We start from the raw sequence: 18,752 nt of genomic DNA on the forward strand, positions 1-18,752 counted from the left end.
TAAATCAATGGTAAAACTCTCAGGGTTGGTTCAAAAGTAAAAATTGAGCTGACACACATTCTTGAGTTAACTTTGCAGGGCTGAATGCCCTTTGGGCACTCATAAACCGGACCAACTGGAGCCAGAGAGTTGATGATGCCCCAATTCCATGCTGAATTCCCCCCTTGCTCAAGCCCCTTCATGAATATGTCTGCACCCTTAGCTTACCACTTACCCAGTTGTGTTGTTCAAGGAGACACTGTTTTTAGGAAATATCCCCAATGTTCTCCTTGTTTCAACTATAGCCTTCCCTTTCCTAGTCTTCGGCTTGCTTGTGGCTTTTGGCTCTTCCACAAAAGGTGAATCCAGTTTCGGGTAACATGTCCGACACCTAAAAATGGAGGAAATTCTTTATTACTTAAAAATGTGTTTTGTTGAATATTCAAAAAAAATTTTTTTTAAATGAGGCCATGGTGGGGGAGGGGAGAAACGCAAAGGAGTTATTCCTGAGGAAAATTTGAGAATTAAGGATTGATGAATTAGTAAATAGATGCCTTATGGTTAATTTGAAATATAATAACGCATCCCATTTTAAATAAGGTGTTTTTTTTAATATTTTCTTAAGTGTATTTTGATAAATTCCTAATGGAACAGGTAAAGTTTGTGTAAAAAGATCATAACCAAACAAATTCTTCCAAAACAAATGGAGCTTTTATTTTTCAAAAGTTACTACTCTTTTTTGGGGGGGGTAGAGGGAATGGAGTCCATTTGTAACTGAAGAGGGAATAAAATGAAATGGCAACCCTTGTCTCCCCCCCAACCCCCACAATGAGACCAAGGTAATTGCTTGGGAACACTGGGATCCTGAGAAAAATAATAATAAGTAAAATAACTTAGAAAAAGAAAGACATGAATATGGAGAGTCTTTTAAATTATTTGCAATAAGATAGCCAAGTTATAAATAAGCATGTAGAATGGCCTCCAAATTATAAATTAATCCATCTTGAAAAAACATCAGGTATTGTGTCTAAAATCCATTTAACGTACACTGTTTCCTTTTGCTTTCTCTTTTTGTTTCTTTTTCAAGGACATGATGCTTGAAAGGGTACAGGGCATATTTTTTGAAGTGTTGTCTTCATTCATTGATAATGGAAAATAGAGAAAAACAGAGACAACAAAAACAGTGTGGTATTGAACACCCACGGGGACCACTGAATACTGTGAAGACCGTCTAGGTTCTGAAAAATTATTTGGGAAAAGTCAGGACCGTTAAGTGTGTTGAGGAAGACTCTTGTCAGGGGTTTGTCAAGTGTATGTTTTTCTGAGAAATGTTCTGGAGGAAATATTAGCGACAATTATGGCTTAGAAGGGATGCTTCCTTATAGTTTGATTTTAAAACTTCCATTTAAATTTTATTTTCTGGTATTTATTTGTTAATGAATTATTGATTATAAAAGGTTAGTCACTGGGTGGCTTACCATTTTCAGAGGAAGAATTTTATTTGTAAAGAAGCTCCTGGCTTCTGCTGTTCCCCAAGCTCTTTCTTTGAATATTCTTGTAAGGAAATAATCCATCTTGGAAAATGACACAGAATGATGTAGGGTTGTAGACAAAACAATGATCTTCAGAGTGGGAGAAATTTGGCTTCAAGTCCAGGCTCCACATCCATTGGCTGTGCCACACTGAACAAGTTACTTAACCTCTTTGCGTGTGTGTGTTCCACAAAAGACTTCATTTATGGATACTGAAATTTCAGTTTCATATCATTTTCACATGTCACAAAATAGTATCCTTTTCATTTTTTCTCAATCATTAAAAAATGTAAAAACCACTTACGTGGGCCAGAGTTGGCCTGTAGGTCATAGTTTGTCTACCGGATCTAAAGCGTCTACCCTCCAACCTGATACTCTGCTCAGTCCCTTAGCAGAAAGATTCTCCCACGCCGGACTGAAATAGACCAGGCCCTGGGGTAGGAAATGGGTCGTTCCCACTCAGCCCTTAGTCTTAGGAAGAGGCTCTATTCAAATGCTCACAGTGTTACTTGCATAATTTAGAACCGCAAATAGGTGAAGGAACAGAAAGTCAGTTTGTTGCTCCTCCTTTCAGATGTATGGTGGAGGCTTTAGGAATTCTGAGAACCAGACTTAGGGTTCAAGCCCTAAACTCTTACCTTACAGCTCAAAAACACCAGGACCCAAAGAAGGAAAGGGATCGGCCCAGGTGAGAGGGTGTGGGGACCCAGGTTCTCTCCTCCTCAGGTCCAAGGACTCCTCACTTCCAAATGTATCTTATGTAAAGTTAGGACTCAGGGCTGAGGGTCCTAAATTCCCGTCAGGAGGTAGATGAGCAGGCCCTCCTTACCTCCAGAGTGATTACACACCTGCCCTTCCAGGCTGTGCTCCAAACCCGGGGGGATCCCTGACCCCTCTGCTGGTCCCAGCCACCTGTGAGTGAAAATGAAGGCCAGGGGCTCTGGCTGCAGACTGCAACTTCTGAAGAACTTTCGTGCCTGTCGAGGATCATGTTTTCCAGAACACTGCCAGAACCACCGCCTGTCGAAGGAAGGGTGCAGAGAATGGCGACCATTTCCTAAACTAGAAAGCTGAGGCCGAGTGACAGCAAAGTGGAGTCAGGACTTGAACCCAGGTCCCTGAACTCCCTCCAGGTTCTTTCTCATGCCTGAACCGCAGAGGGAGGCAGGGGTCCCCATGAGCTGCCTCTCACTACCCAGCGCAGTGCTGCCGCAGCTCCCCAGGTTCCTGAGAGATGGAATCAGGGACTCTCAGGCATCCCCACCAAGCTGGCACCGCTGCCCTAGAGCCTTACTTAACCTCTTTAACCTTAGTTTTCTAATCTATAAAATGGACATTATAATGGTACTTACCTCCTAGAGTTGTGTGGTGCTCAGGAGAGACTGCACATAAATGTGCTTATTAGCACATTGCCTGGTGCATATTAACACCAGAGCCGAGTGAATATAACTTTTTTTTTTTTTTTTTAAGATTTTCTTTATTGGGTGCCTGGGTGGCTCAGTTGGTTGATCCTCTGACTCTTGGTTTCAGCTCAGGTCATGATCTCAGGGTTGTGGGATCCAGCCGGAGTCAGGGTCTGTGCTCAGCACGGAATCTGCTTGTCCCTTTTCCTCTGCTCCTCCCCACCACCACTTGTGCTTTCTCTCTCTCCCTAAAGAAAATCTTTTCTTTTTTATTTTAGGCAGAGCGAGAGGGAGAAAGAGTCTCAAGCAGACTCCACATGGAGTCCAATGGGGAGGGGGTCAACCCCAAGACCCTGACATCAGACCTGAGCTGAAACCAAGAGTCCAGGGTTCAACGACTCCACCACCCAGGCACCCCAGTGATAACTATTTCTTCCAAGACTGTCAGTTTATAAAAATAAGCCTCTCTTTCTTCGAGAAACAAAGACACATATCTGCCCTATGTAGAATGGGATCTCACTGAAAGTTCATGGGCCATTACACTGAATGAAAATCATAGATTAGGCATCAGACACAAGTTCTTACACATGGGCAAAGAGGATCATGTTTTCCAAGTTTCAGCAGAACAAAGAGAAGTCAGTGGGAGGGCTCTGAAAGGTACAATAAAAACACAGCAAACTAAACCTCTGGGTGGGAAGCACGGACATGTCATAGTCCAGTGAAAAACAGCAAGACACTGTGGCCAGTCTGCGTGGGTTCAAATTCCAGCTTTGCTACTTACTCAGTATGTGCTATCAGGCAAGTTACTTAACCTTGCTGGTCCTCAGTTTCTACATCTACTAAGTGGGATAAATAAGAATAGCTGAAAGAGTTATTGATATGATTCCCTGAGTGAATCTTCACAAAGGGCTCAGGACAGTGTCTGGCACTGTGTAGCTGTTTGTTTAACAAATATGGCTGTTTTCTTATTACTCTGAAACACGTCCATATTTAGTTGGCTAGGGTAATTTAGTATGAAGAGACTCTCAGAAGAAATACCTGTAACACACACAAGGCCCATGTTTGTCCTTTCGCTGTCTCCTCTTTTCCTCAAAAGGGATATTTATTTTTATCCACTTAATTGTGGAGGGAGGAGAGCCATGATTTAACCATTTATCTTTTAAAACTTTTTTTGGGTGCGTGAGCTCGGTTTGTTCGGCACACAGTTTGCTGTTCACCCTTCATGCTTTCACAACTGGCATTTTTGGACCAGACCAGAAGGGCATAGGAGAGTAATGGAAGAGTTGGTTTTGAGGTGTTTTTATTTATTCCTCTAGTTCAAATGATCAGAGGGACCAATACAAAGAGAGTATGCTGGTTCCAAGGTTGGGAGTGAGCCCCCATTCCCCAAAGCGCTGGCAGCTTCCAAAGAATTGGAAGCTATCATTTTGATGAGGCTGTAACAGATTTTTATTTTGAAGCAGAAAGCTTTTATCCTTGATAAAGAAAGATCTACTTGTTGCTCATTATGCATCATTATCACTGTCTCTGAAGTAATGTTTAGGGAAAAGCATATCCTCAGTTTTCCTTCTGGGGGTAGTTTACTAGATCTTAAAGCACTTTAATCTTTTTTTAAAGGCATAGGATTAATTGGGTTTTTTTTTATATTTATTTTATTTTGAGAGAGAGAGAGTGCGAGTAGGGGTAGGGGCAGAGGGAGATAATCTTCAAGCAGACTCCCCACTGAGCACGGAGCCTGCTATAGGGCTCCATCTCATGACCCCGAGATCATGACCTGAGTCGGATGCTTAACGGACTGAGCCACCCAGGTGCCCCCATGGCATTACTTCTAATTAGAAATATTTTTACTATTAAAACTCAATTTGTTTTCCTAACATCTAATTTTTTCTTTGTTTACTAATTACAGAGTTACTACACCCAAAACAATTCCAAACTTGGTAACTATAAATAACAATCTCATTGACTTATAAGGAACTTTCTTGTACAGGCAGTCCTGTCTTTGCACACTACTGTGGGACCATAAAAATGACTATGCAAACCAAAACCGTGCCAAGCAATCTTAATAATCAACGGGAAGAATTACAGTTGTTCTGTAACCTTTTGTCAAAACATTAAGAACTTTTTACTGTTGGTCATACATATATAAGGAAATGAAGAAAAATAGTAAAACTGATATCTATTTGGTCCACTGTAATTTAAAACCTTAGATTGAGAATTAAAATGTTTGTAAAAAACTTATCACGAGGAGTCTGACTAGCACTTGCCTTCTCATCATATAATTTAGGATGTGGAACGAGCGTCTGTTCTCTACCGTGGCTAATTCTCAAACTCCTTTCTAAGTTTGGATCAACATTTTTATCCTTAGTGTTTTCCGTGTTGTAAAATAATTCTGAGAACTGCCTTAATGTAAACTTTTTTTGCTGTTGTCATTTCCCCTGGGGCATCTTTATCCTTTTTGTCAAAACTACTTTGTTTGCTGACGGCCACAGGTTTGCCGTCGCTCGGTTCCTCTGGCTGCATATGTACTGTCTCCAGTCCCGGGGTCAGCTGTGTCTTTATAGCTCCACTTATGGTCAATTTGAGTTTGACATCTAATGTTACCACTTTTTGTTCCTTGGCTGCACTTTCATCTTTCTTGGCCAATTCCCTCTTTCAATGATCTGTTTTTGTAAACTGTCACATGGGTTCATCACCAGGAGACAAGAAGTCTCCACAACTACATGTTTTCCTGACTGAGTGTGAACTGACTTACAGATGTGCAGTGACCGATCACTGATAGACTTTGCATTCAGTGATGTGATGGGTCACTGATCATGATGGGCCTCTGTTATTGACATAGTGATTTGTGGGCTAAAGAACAAGCAGTGAGTTGATACCTTATATAATCATGCAGAAACTATACCCTGCTACCAGAGGTTGGAACTGTGTTGTTGGCGAATGATGCTATTTAACTTAAACCCATGGTAACTGAATTTTGTGCATATCAGAACCATGGAAAGTGAAGGCTGTATATAACTCATGTGTTTTCTGTAGTATAATTTGAGGGAAGCTAAAGCAAAGGCTCTCAACATACTGTTAGGTATGTTGATATCAAATGCTTATTTGATTACATTATTCCTCTGCTAAACATCCTTGAGTGACTTTCTATACAAGATAGCAAAAATGACTACAATCCTTCACTCCTCTCTGTGCCTCAACCATTTTCAATATGACTTTTTATCTCCTCCTGTGAAGAGGTGAAGTCTCTTTCCCCACTTCTTGAATCTTGGTTGACCTTGTGACTTGTTTTGGCCAATAGGATGCAGTGATGTTATGCTAGGGCTTAGCACACTTCCTCTTATTTTGTTGGGACCTTCCTCTCTGCCGTGGGAAGCTAGCCAGCTTCAGGATCAATGTCACAGGAGACAATGTCCCAGTTCCTAGTTGACTCAGCAGTTGACTGTAGACATATGACTGAACTTAGCCAAGATCAGGAGAATTGTCCAGCTAACTTACCTCGAAGTGCTGACCCCCAGATTTAAATAGTTTTGTTTTAAGCCATTACACTTTGGAGCGGTTTGTTCTGTAGCAATATCTAACTGATATTCTTCCCAGTGCTTATAGGACCAATTCTGACCAAGGGGCTTTCCAGCCATGGCTTAGACACCCCTAGCAACAGAGAACTCCCCACCTTTAATAATAATCTTCTCTACTTTTCCGTAAAAAAAAATAATAATAATCTTCTCTACTTTTCTGTAATATGAGATTAAAAAAAAACAAAACCCCAAAAAGGTGGTTCTGGTAATTACTCTTAATCAAATCTTTAAGTAGCACTGAGTATATTTGAAAGTTATTTCTTTGTAATAACTGAAATCTATTACCCTGTAGTTTCTATTCATTGGTCCTAGTTCCACTTCTTCTTCTTCTTTTTTTTTTTTTGAGATTTATTTATTTATTTGGGAGAGAGAGTGCAAGGGGAGGGCAGAGGGAGAGAATCTTCAAGCGAACTTCTGAGCTCAGAGCCCGACCTGGAGCTTGATCCCATGACCCATGAGATCGTGACCTGAACTGAAACCAAGAGTTGGGCACTCAGCTGACAGAGCCACCCAGGAGCCCCAGACATAGTTCTACTTCTTAGGGATAAATAAAATAATCTGAGTCTCTCTTCCACATGGATGCTTTTCAAATACTTGAAGATAGCAATTGTGCACTTCCTGAGTCCCTGCTTCTTCATGCTCTGTATTTCCAATCCTGAGTGACATACAACTTTCTCCAGAAATTCTTGTCATTTCCACTTCAACAACAAATTCCTCCCTGTTGATCATCGTTTGCCACAGAGTAGCAATTCCCCTAGTCAGTTCCTTTACATGATAAAACTGTCAGGCAAGTTAGGACATTTTCAGATCACTGCTCTTCAGCTGATTCAATTTTGTAATCTACACTATGAAGGCAGCTTCCTTCTTCTTTTTTTTTTTTTTCCATCTGGCCTGCCATAGCATGGACTTTTTGAAAATGATCCTGAGACTATTTCAAGGACAGAAAAAAATTAGGGAGGCTGGGATTCAAGTAATACACTTGCCAGGCACAAGTTGGGACTGTTCTAGAATATTTTGTATCCTGCGTTTTTGTTTTAGGTACGTTCCTTGGATTTTTATTTTTTTCAGGTGTTGGAACCTTGGAGAAAGACTTGTTAAACCTTGCATATTGCTTATGTTTATTTAATGTTGCTATTTTGGTCTCTAAGTCCATAAAGATTGATTTTCGTCTGGATGCCCTCTCTTTATATCTTGGGCCCAGGAACAAGGGTATGGAATCCTTGCCTAAGATAATAATTGTGCTCCTGCCAGAGAGCTGTACAAAGGAAGCAATATCCTGGTGCTAGGACAGAGTGCCAGAGGAGAGACTGGAAGTAAGGACACATTCTGTTTGCTGAATATGTAGAGAGAGCCAGGAATCAAATCTGGGAAGATGTGGGGCTTCTTAGGTGAATGACTTGTATATCCGAACACCGTTTATTGGTTAGAGAGGATATAATGCATGGATGTGTAATTAGCTATCAGGCATCAGGGTGAACAAGGGGGATTGAGTCACCTCTATATCACTTCCAAATCTGAAGTGGTATACTATTTCACCCCGGGAGGGGGAGGGAAGGACATCCTTGGAACTTGACTTTTTACAATAATTTTTTGCTTAAATCGCTATCAGAGCAATGTATTCCAACTGGCCCTGTTTTCCAAATTATGTTCCCTGCCATCTCTCGCAGCAAAAGTTCTTTGAATGTGGACATCTATGTAGAGACCTTTCCAAATTCCCATTTGTGCATAGCCCCCAAATTGGCAGACGAGTTGTAGCAATTTTCTTTTGAACTCTGGCCGGCATTTTGTCACCAATATAAATACGCTGATGCCTTTGAGCCCCTGCCAATCCCCAGTGCTGGACCCTGCGCGTCTTATATTAGCCATGTTCTGCTTAGAACTCCAAATCCTCCTGTTCCATCCTTGTTTTCTTCCCAATTGTCTCTGGTAACTGGAGCCTAGACCACTTGTGCCTGATCACCAGCTCCATAGAAGCCGCTCTGTCTTTTGAAAATCCTTTTCAGGTCGGTAAAGTAGGATAAGGGCTTGGGGGCGGGGGGGCATATCAAACCCAACCTCCTAGATCATCGAGAGTTTCTTGGACTTTTGCATTCCAGGAAGCTCATTATGGCACTGGGTATGGCTGGGCCTCTGTCTGACACAGTCTCACTTAAACTGTACCTCCCTTAACTCTCACTCCCCTATCCCAGTCTGTAATCATTACCTCAGCAGTCTCCTTAATTTCCCTGCAACACAGGTTGAATTCCAAAAGCTCTTACAGGTCATGACCCCTTCCTGCAACAGGAGTCTCATAGTTTGGCAGTTACCTGTGAGGGGCATACCTGGTTCTAAAATGATGATTCCAACTGAGATCAAACTGGGTGTTTCACCTTTGTTCAAAGCAGCCTGGATAAGCTGAAAAGCAAAAGCACAAAATAAAACTGTGAAAGGTGAAATGAAATGGAGTCACTTATGTCAAGGAGTTTTAACATGCAGCCAGGAGGCCATTAAAGAAGTGGGGCTTATGCATGTCCTCAGCGGATGGAACCATCAACTTCTGAGCTGGTCCAAGCTGCAAATATTTCAAAGACTGCACAAACACCTGTGATTTGCTGTTTTGCTTAGTGATAGCCTTAGCAACCAATTGTATTCAGCCAAGGTTCATTTTCTGCGGCCAACACCAATCAAAATTACTTGTAAACAACCCATACAAGCATTCTCTTTTGTCTTTTAAAACCCTTGCCTTTTTTTTTTTTTTTTTGGTAAGACTTTATTTATTTATTTGACAGAGAGACACAGCCAGAGAGGGAACACAAGCAGGGGGAGTGGGTGAGGGAGAAGCAGGCTTCCTGCGGAGCAGGGAGCCCGACGCAGGGCTCAATCCTAGGACCCTGGGAGCATGACCTGAGCCGAAGGCAGACGCTTAACGACTGAGCCACCCAGGCGCCCCTAAAACCCCTGCTTTTTGTTCCCTAGGGGCACACAATTTGGATTGCTACCCATGTCTGTGCTCCCTGAATTGCAATTCTGAGACCCCCAGATAAATGCTTTTGTTTTATTTCTGCTCTGCCTCTTTTCTCAGTCAACAAGTAACGTGTTACCTCTATGTCATTTGGGCACCTGGCCTCTCAAAGAGTTGGCCAAGCTTGGTTCAAAACCCTAATATCATGGTCTGTGAGGGTCTGATGTCCTCTTGATGCCTCATGCTTTCCTCTGCCGTCACCATTCCTCTTCCCTTCAGATGTATCTCCAATCAGCCCCGACGAGATCCTGGAGATGAAATCTGTACCTTCACCACTTTCTACTCACTCACCTCAAGCCTTCCATGATTTTTTCCAGGAGATCTGCATGAAGAATGGCAGTGGCAGTCTTCAAGAGATGTCACATCGTGGGCTTTCTTCATCCTCCTTCCACCCCTGTGTCTTGCTCCTCCTTCTCTGAAACTACCACACAATCCATCCCCTTGTCCTACAAAGGGCATTTACCCACATTCAGATGCTCTCCATTTCTGAGCTTCCAACATACACAGATGCGACAAGGCTCGTCTTCCGCACAAATACAGCCCTCTCCCTGAAGGGAATTCTGGTAAATTTGATTTTTCTGCTTCAACGCACTAGAAAAACAGATTTGGAAAGGTCATGCTAAGGCCAGAACTACTTAGTGCCACATCTTGGGAGGAAGTAATATTTCATCTTTACTTTTGTAGTCTATTTTTTTTTTTTAGTTGGTTTTGCCAAATAGCTTCAAATAGCCCTAGCTGGAATAATTGTTACGGACTCCATAGACAGAGAAATACTTCACCTTTGACCCAAATAGTGTTGATTTGGTAATTCTTTCTGTTTGCATCTCCTTTCCTTAAGACTCTAATTTGATGCAGAACCTCTGCTAGTGTAATTAACGAATTTCTCTTTATTGCTGTGAAAAGCAAAGCTGAGATACTCCATGCCCTCATCCCTCACCATTTGTCCCTATTTAAACAGATTGTTTGAAAAAAGGAGGAAGAGTAAGAGGAAGAACAAAAGGAAGGAGGGAGGAGAAGGGCTACTTTAATCACTGTTGCTGTTTTCCCTTACGTACTATAAAGACAGTCTGCAGTCCATTTGATAGACATTATTAAGCATGACATTAGTAGGTGAACGGGAGGACAAACGATTAATGGGTACATGACCAAGAATGGATTATAGGGAAATACATTTTTTTCATCTTTATTGTATCATTAATCATCGAGGGGTGGATAGGAGTTTTTGTCCTTTTATTCATTCCATTATTTCTCTTTCTTGGAGAACCTCTGTGTTTTACTTATTTAGCTAAACTTTACATGAAAGAATTTAAAGAATACTTCTTTTATTTTAAATGCTTGGGGAATTTACAGAGTTATTTTCCTGGATCAGTACTAAATCCATCTCAGATGAGACTTCAGGGTCATTTGCCCAAGGTTTATATAATAATAAAAATTGCAAGTTATAAAATTTTCTTTAGTGCACTTGTGCTCTCTCTCTCTCTTTTCCAGTTTTATTCCCTGTGTTTAATACTTTACAAATATTTAACATTTTTTCCTCTTACATCTTCTGACACTGAGAATTTATTGCCACTTCCCTTTTAGGGAGGAAAGAGAATATGAGTCTAATCTTGCTGCAAAATGACTCAGAGTTCCCTTACAAACATGACTTCCATGAAAAATGAGAGATGGTGAGCAGAAGGCAGATCAGAACCATCTGCCTATTTAATGATCCACTGTTGACCCACTGCCTAAATTGCTTTAGCCCTTTCCTGATTTAAATTTTTTTTTTTTTTTAAACTACTGGGGCATCTGGGTAGCTCAGTGAATTAAGCATCCAGTTCTTGATCTCAGCTCAGGTCTTGATAATAGGGTTGTGAGTTCAAGCCTTTTATTGGGCTCCACGTTGGACATGGAGCCTACTTAAAAATAAATAAGTGAAAATCAATAAAATTTTTTTTACTATTGAATTATAGTTGACAGACAATGCTGCATTAGGTTCAGGAGCACAATATAGTGATTCAACAATTCTACACATTATGAAATGCTCACACAATAGGTGTAGTTACCTGATTTCTCTTTGTTCTAGGGTAACGGACCAGGACTTATTTTCACGGATGACTTTTTCCTTTGTTCTTTCTTCAAATTCGGTGAGTACCTGAACTAGCCAGAAAAAGAGCACTTTTTAAAAATTTGTGAAATAAAACAGATTTATCAAGTAATCATTTTTCTATTTTATTATACATTGTATGACAACTGCTTCAAGTAGCATCAATTTTAACTATATTTTTATAATTTAAATTTTTATTGGAGAAATACATGTATTCAGATTTTAATAAGACTTGTAATGAAAAGCAGTATCCTCTGCCATACTCATCCCCCCCATCATCCTTCTCACCAGAAGAAACATTTACTTATTTTTAAACAATTTTAAACAATGTATTATTCACAATGTTCTGCACAAAACTAAAATTTTTCTAGACATACCAAGAAGCAGGAAAGAGTGAACACAAAATCAAGAAAAACAGGAATTAATAGAACCTGACCTCAAGATGTGTAAACTGTTGGAATTAGCAGAAAAACTAAAAAAAAAAAAAAAAGTCCAAGTACTCCTCCACTCCTGCCCTCGCTACCACCATCATCCCCACTCGTCTGTGTGTATTTTTGGTTTTGTTTTTTGTTTCTTTTGTTTGTTTTTTAATTCCAGCATGGTTAACATACAGTGTTATATTAGTTTCAGGTGTGCAATATGGTGATTCAACAATTCTACACATTACTCAGTGCTCATCCTAATAAGTGTACTCTTAATCCCCTTCATCTCTTTCTCCCATCCCCTTGCCACCTCCCCTCAGGTAACTATTCTCTATAGTTAAGAGTCTGTTTTTGGTTGGTCTCCTCCCCTCCCCCTTTGTTCATTTGTTGTTTCTTTAAATTCCACAAATGAGTGAGATCATATGATAGTTGTTTTTCTCTGACTGACTTATTTCACTTAGCATTATACTCTCTAGCTTCACCCATGTCGTTGCAAATGGCAAAATTTCATCTTTTTTTCTGGCTGAATAATATTCCATTGTGTACATATACCACATCTTCTTTATCCATTCATCTATTTATTTTATTTTATTTAAAGATTTTATTTATTCATTTGAGACACAGAGGTACAGAGAGAGAGAGCGAGAGAGAGAGAGAGCATGAGCAGGGGGAGAGGCAGAGGCAGAGGGAGAAGCAGGCTCCCCACGGAGCAGGGAGCCCGATGCGGGGCTCGATCCCAGGACCCTGGGATCATGACCTGAGCTGAAGGCAGACACTCAACCATCTGAGCCACCCAGGTGCCCACTCCATTCATCTATTGATGGACACGTGGGCTGCTTCCATAATTTGGCTATTGTAAATAAGGCTACAATAAACATAGGGGTGCATGTATCCCTTCGAATTAGTGTTTTTGTATTTTTTGAGTAAATTCCCAGTAGAGTGATTACTGAATCTTAGGGTAGCTCTATTTTTAACTTTTTTGAGGAACCTCCATCCTGTTTCCCATGTGGCTGTACCAGTTTGCATTCCCACCCACAGTGCATGAGGGTTCCTTTTTCTTTACATCCTCACCAATACTTGTTTCTTGTGTTTTTGATTTTCACCATTCTGAGAGCTGTGAGGTGACATCTCATTGTTGATTTACATTTCCCTGATAATAAGCCATGTTGAGTAGTTTTTCATGTGTCTGTTGGCCATCCGTATGTCTTTGGAGAAATGTCTGTTCATGTCTTCTGCCCATTTTTAATTGGATTATCTGGGTTTTTTGGTGTCGAGTTGTACAAGTTCTCTAAATTAATATCCAACATCCTCTATATTGGATATTAACCCTTCATTGGATATGTCATTTGCAAATATCTTCTCCCATTCAGTAGGTTGTCTTTTAGTTTTGTTGACTATTTCCTTTGCTGTGCAGAAGCTTTTTATTTTGATGTTGTCCCAATACAGAAGAGGCAAGAATATGCAATGGAAAAAAGACAGTCCCTTCAACAAATGGTGTTGGGGAACTGGACAGCTACAGGTAAAAGAATGAAACTGGGCCACTTTCTTATACCATACACAAAAATAAAATCAAAATGGGCACGCCTGGGTGGCTCAGTCAGTTAAGCATCTGCCTTCGGCTCAGGTCATGATCCCAGGGTCCTGGGATCGAGACCCGTATTGGGCTCCCTGCTCAGCGGGGAGCCTGCTTTTCCCTCTCCAGCTCTCCCTGCTTGTGTTCCCTCTCTCTCTCAATCTCTGATAAATAAATAAATAAATAAATAAATAAATAAATAAAATCTTTTAAAAAACCTCAAAATGGATTAAGGACCTAAATGTGAGATCTGAAACCATAAAAATCCTAGAAGAGAGCACAGGCAGTAATGTCTCCGGCGCTGGTCATAGCAAAATTTTTCTAGGCACGGCCCCTGAGGCAAGGGAAACAAGGGCAAAAAAACAGTCTGCTTAATTTCAACTGGCTGACAGTTATTTATTTCCTGATAAATAACATGTTCACTCTTTTTTCTCCGATTTTACATATTCTTTTTTTAATTTTTTTAGAGAGAGAGAGAGTGAAAGCATGGGTATGAAGGAGGGGAGGGGCTGTGGGAGAGAGAGAGAGAGAGGCAGAGAGAGAGAGAGAATCTCAAGCAGGTTCCATGCTCAGAACGGAGCCCAAGATGGGGCTCCATTTCATGACCCTGAGCTGAAATCGGTCAGACACGCAACCAACTAAGCAACCCAGGCGCCCCTATTTTACATATTCTTAATTACTTTCAACAAATTAGTTATCTTACACCTGCAAAAAATTGCCTTTTTTGTTTTTAGTGTATTCTTATTTTATTCACCCATCCTTTATTCATTCATTCATAATGCTTGATGGCAGGATAAATATCCTCTTAAGTTATACATATGTATCAGGTAATCTACTCCCTGAAACCCCATTCTCTTGCTCTCACTCTTTCTGCAAACAGCTACTCCCTGGAGCTCCGTGGCCTTCTGTTCCAAATGGGATTGGTTGCTCTCTAGGTCTGATGCACAACTATCATCCTGGAACTTCCTTTGCCTTTCTTGTGTTGGATTCCCTATTCCCTAGATCCTACATCTTTTTTAGTTAACTTTCCATTGTGTGGAGAACCTCTTCTAAGTAGCTTCCCAATAAAAGCTACATAATAAATAAAAGTTTGAAAACTTGGAACATTTGAAGATGACTATATTCTACCCTCACGTTGATTTGGCTGGGAATTTAATTTTCAGTAGAAAATAATTTCTTCTGGGATTATGAAGACATTGTTCCATTGTCTTCTAGTTCCTGTGTGTATGTTGAGAAGCCTATTTTTTTCATTCACAAGATTTTGTATGTAAACTTTTTCTCTTTGTGGAAGATTTTAGGAGATTTTCATCATCCTGGTGTTCTGAAAATTTATGTTGATGTGCTTTACTGCCAATATTTTTTAATTTATTGCATATGATATTCAGTGGGCTCTATCTGAAGAGTTATAACTTTCATTTCTGAGTGAGTTCCATTTCATTTCCGTGAGTTCCATGCTTTACTGTTGACTGCTGAGTTCTCATCATCTAGCACAGGGTCTGGAACATAGTAGGTACTCACTAAAAGTGAACGAATAAATTCATGACTAAATGAATAGGGGAATTTTTTGGTAATAATTTTTTGTTAATTTCCTCCCTCTCTTTCCTTTATTATCTAGAACTCTTCTGGTTCTCTTGTTTTTTTTTTTTTTTTTTTTAATCTTTCTTTTTATTTTAAATCTCTGTGAAATTTCCTTGGCTTTACCTTCTTTTTTTTTTTAAAGATTTTATTTATTTATTTATTTATTTATTTGAGAGAGAGAGAGCAGGCGAGTGAGCAAAAGCAGAAGCCGGGGGAGTGGTAGGGGGAGACGGAGAAGTAGGCTCCTTGCTGAGCAGGGAGGAGTCACCCAGGAGCCCTCCCTTCTTTTTTTGCCTTTCTAATGTCCATAATATATCTAAGCTCCAAGATTTTCCCTTTTGTTTTCAAAATGTTCCTTTTTTTTTTTAAGATTTTATTCAGGGGTGCCTGGGTGACTCGGTTGGGCCTCTGCCTTCTACTGGGGTCATGATCTCGGGGTCCTGGGATAGAGCCCCACATGGGGCTTCACACTTCATGAGGAGTCTGTTTCTCCCTCCCCCTCTGCTCATGAATGCTCTCACTCTCTCGTAACTAAATTTAAAAAAAAGATTTTATTCATTTATTTGAGAGAAAGAAAAAAAGAGAGAGAGAGAGACCACAAGCAGGGGGAGGGGCAGAGGGGGAGGGGAAGGGACAAGTAGACTCCCCGCTGAGCGCCAAACCTGACTTAGGGCTAGATCCTAGGACCTCAAGAGCATAACCTGAGCTGAAGTCAGATGCTTAACCAGCTGAGCCACCCAGGCGCCCCTCAAAATGTTCCTTTTATAAAATAGTGCATTTTTCTTGTTCTAAGAGTATCTTATGTCCTATACAGTACCTTAAAACTTGAAGATATCACACTTCTTTGCTTGTTTTACTTTAATTTACTCAAAAGTTATGTGCAAAGATTAGTTTGTTTCTTTTTGGTTTCTGGGGTTTAGGTTCAGCTTTTTTCTGTTCTGCTAAATTACTTGGCACACATCCATCTGCTTTCTACATTCTTCTGTGTTGTAGTCTTTTTTTTTTTAAGATTTTATTTATTTATTTGACAGAAAGAGACACAGCGAGAGAGGGAACACAAGCAGGGGGAGTGGGAGAGGGAGAAGCAGGCTTCCCGCTGAGCAGGGAGCCTGATGCAGGACTCGATCCCAGGTCCCTGGGATCATGACCTGAGCCCAAGGCAGGCATTTAATGACTGAGCCACCCAGACACCCCTGTTGTAGTCTTTTTTTTTTTAACATTCTGTCCTTCTATACTTTCTAAAGTTTCCTTAATTGATATTTTAGAGAAATTATGAAAAGGAAGGCGATAAGTTTAGGTCTCAGTCTATCAATTTAACTAGAATTTCCCACTACATTTTCAGTGAAAACCTTAAAGGATTAGGATTAGGTAACTTTTTTTATAAAGATTTGAGCACAGCATGGGAAAATAATCTTGATCATGAAGATGGTGAATGGGTTATTATTGGTTTTACTTTTTTTTTTTAAGATTATTTATTTATTTATTTGACAGAGAGAGAGACAGCGAGAGTGGGAACACAAGCAGGGGGAGTGGGAGAGGGAGAAGCAGGGAGCCCGATGTGGGGCTCGATCCCAGGACCCTGGGATCATGACCTGAGCCAAAGGCAGACGCTTAACGACTGAGCTACCAAGGTGCTCCTATTATTGTTTTTAGATAATAAAATATAATGTTTTAATAAACAGTCGTAGCATATAAGACATTTTTTATAAGTGTGAAAAGTTACTCTCCTGGATTTTATTTGAAAGTTCTAGTGAACTTTTTGAGGATTTATACCACTTTTGATGGCCTTTGCAAAAATTCTAAGGCAAAATAATACGAAGCACGTGTCCTATCCAAAATGGGGAGGATAGGAGGGAAAAATAACATCTCTAAAAATTATTCTTCCACATATATTAAACATAGAAACAACAACCCAAGGACATTGCAAATAGTGCTTTCATTTCAGAATAGGCCCTTCGATGGCTGATTATTTTGCTCCCTCTTGGTGGAGCTGTCTGCAAGGAGTTTAATGAATCAGCCTGAAACCACTGATGCCCAAACGAAAGTGCAAGGAGTCATTGTATAGACTGACCGTCTTCTAGAAGTACAGCTTATAAAATCAAGATAAAATCTTGGTTTCCCTCAACAATCTAAAGGAAGCAATGTCTACAGCAGTGGTCTGTCATTTTAAAAACAATTTACTTAAAAATATGCATGTAAATGTAAAAAAAATAGCTAAAAGAAATGATAAAGGGGCATATATTTTTAAAGTCTTTAGCACTACTCGATTTTTTTAATATGTGTATATATATGCATATTCTAGGAAAATAATGTATATACAGCCATATTTTGATGATTTTTAGGTATTATTAATGGACTTCTGTGTTAGTCCAGACCCTCCAAGAGGCAGACACAAAAGTGGGGAATTTATTTATTTATTATTATTATTTTTTAAAGATTTTGTTTATTTATTTGACAGAGAGAGAGACAGCGAGAGCAGGAACACAAGCAGGGGGAGTGGGAGAGGGAGAAGCAGGCTTCCTGCGGAGCAAGGAGCCCGATGTGGGACTTGATCCCAGGACCCTGAGATCATGACCTGAGCCGAAGGCAGACGCTTAACGACTGAGCCACCCAGGCGCCCTATTTATTATTTTTTTAAAAAGATTTTATTTATTTATTTGAGAGAGAGAATGAGATAGAGAGAGAGAGCACGAGAGGGAAGAGGGTCAGAGGGAGAAGCAGACTCCCTGCTGAGCAGGGAGACCGATGCGGGACTTGATCCCAGGACTCCAGGATCATGACCGGAGCCGAAGGCAGTTGCTTAACCAACTGAGCCACCCAGGCGCCCAAAAGTGGGGAATTTATTAGGGAAATGCCTATAAGGAAAAATGGAGAGAGAACCAAGGGAAAACTGAAGTGCTATCAGACTGCTCTGTGGGTCTTACTAAGTCAGAGAGAGGGAAAGGAGTAAGTCTGGGTAGAATCACTTTATAGAGCAGAACAATTCAAAGGAAAGGTCAGCAAGGCCCTTGGGGACTCCTTGAATCATAGTCACCCCTTGGAGAAATCCCCTATCTCCCAGAAACCAGTTTACCTTAATAACCCTTTCTCTCTCAGTCCCTGCTGGGAGCAGCCCATGAGAAGTATGGACTCCACATAAATGTAATGATGGATTTCAAAGTGCAGCGACTGGGCCCATTGGACTGATATGTTTGTTCCCTGCAGTTAGAAATCTGAGAAGGGACGTTCTCATGCCTGCCTCCAGTTCCAGTATGACAGGTGAAGATTTTTGCTCCCTTTCACGGACATTTTCCCCTCTTTTCTTCTCTCCAATATCATGATACTCCAATTTTGATTACATCCATATTCAGGGTTTTCATTATTATGATTACGTAAAATTTGCTCATAGCTGAGCCAGATAATGTGTTATAATTATAGTATTTTTATGTGTACTTTTTGTTTTTCCTAGAGATAGTAACTACCTCATTTTTTTCCTACTTGTTTAGTTTTGAAATTATGGCTAAAGTTTCCCACATTCCCAATAGCTTTGTAAAATACCTCTTACTATAAATTTCCACATAGTCAAACTTAACAGCAAATCTACTAAGTTCAGGAGTGGGCTGG

General features: G+C 40.3%; 1 protein-coding gene across 10 annotated transcripts in view; it reads right to left on the minus strand.

Annotated features, from left to right (window-relative positions):
- The window catches only part of LOC113924678 (17-beta-hydroxysteroid dehydrogenase 13), a 74,651-nt gene that overhangs the window by 15,096 nt on the left and 40,803 nt on the right, over positions 1 to 18,752 (minus strand). For 3 of the 10 annotated variants that reach the window (XR_003520763.2, XR_003520756.2, XR_003520761.2), the window contains exons 8-12: positions 11,536 to 11,629; positions 9,782 to 10,081; positions 8,811 to 8,883; positions 1,458 to 2,531; positions 215 to 370 (exon numbers count right to left, since the gene is read on the minus strand). The gene's annotated coding sequence lies outside the window, so the exon portion shown is untranslated. The remainder of the gene's footprint in view (positions 1 to 214; positions 371 to 1,457; positions 2,532 to 8,810; positions 8,884 to 9,781; positions 10,082 to 11,535; positions 11,630 to 18,752) is intronic. The other 7 variants (XR_003520764.2, XR_003520765.2, XR_003520762.2 and 4 more) reach the window with 7 other exon arrangements.

Source organism: Zalophus californianus, chromosome 2 (genome assembly GCF_009762305.2).
Source record: "Zalophus californianus isolate mZalCal1 chromosome 2, mZalCal1.pri.v2, whole genome shotgun sequence".
NCBI lineage: Eukaryota > Metazoa > Chordata > Mammalia > Carnivora > Otariidae > Zalophus > Zalophus californianus.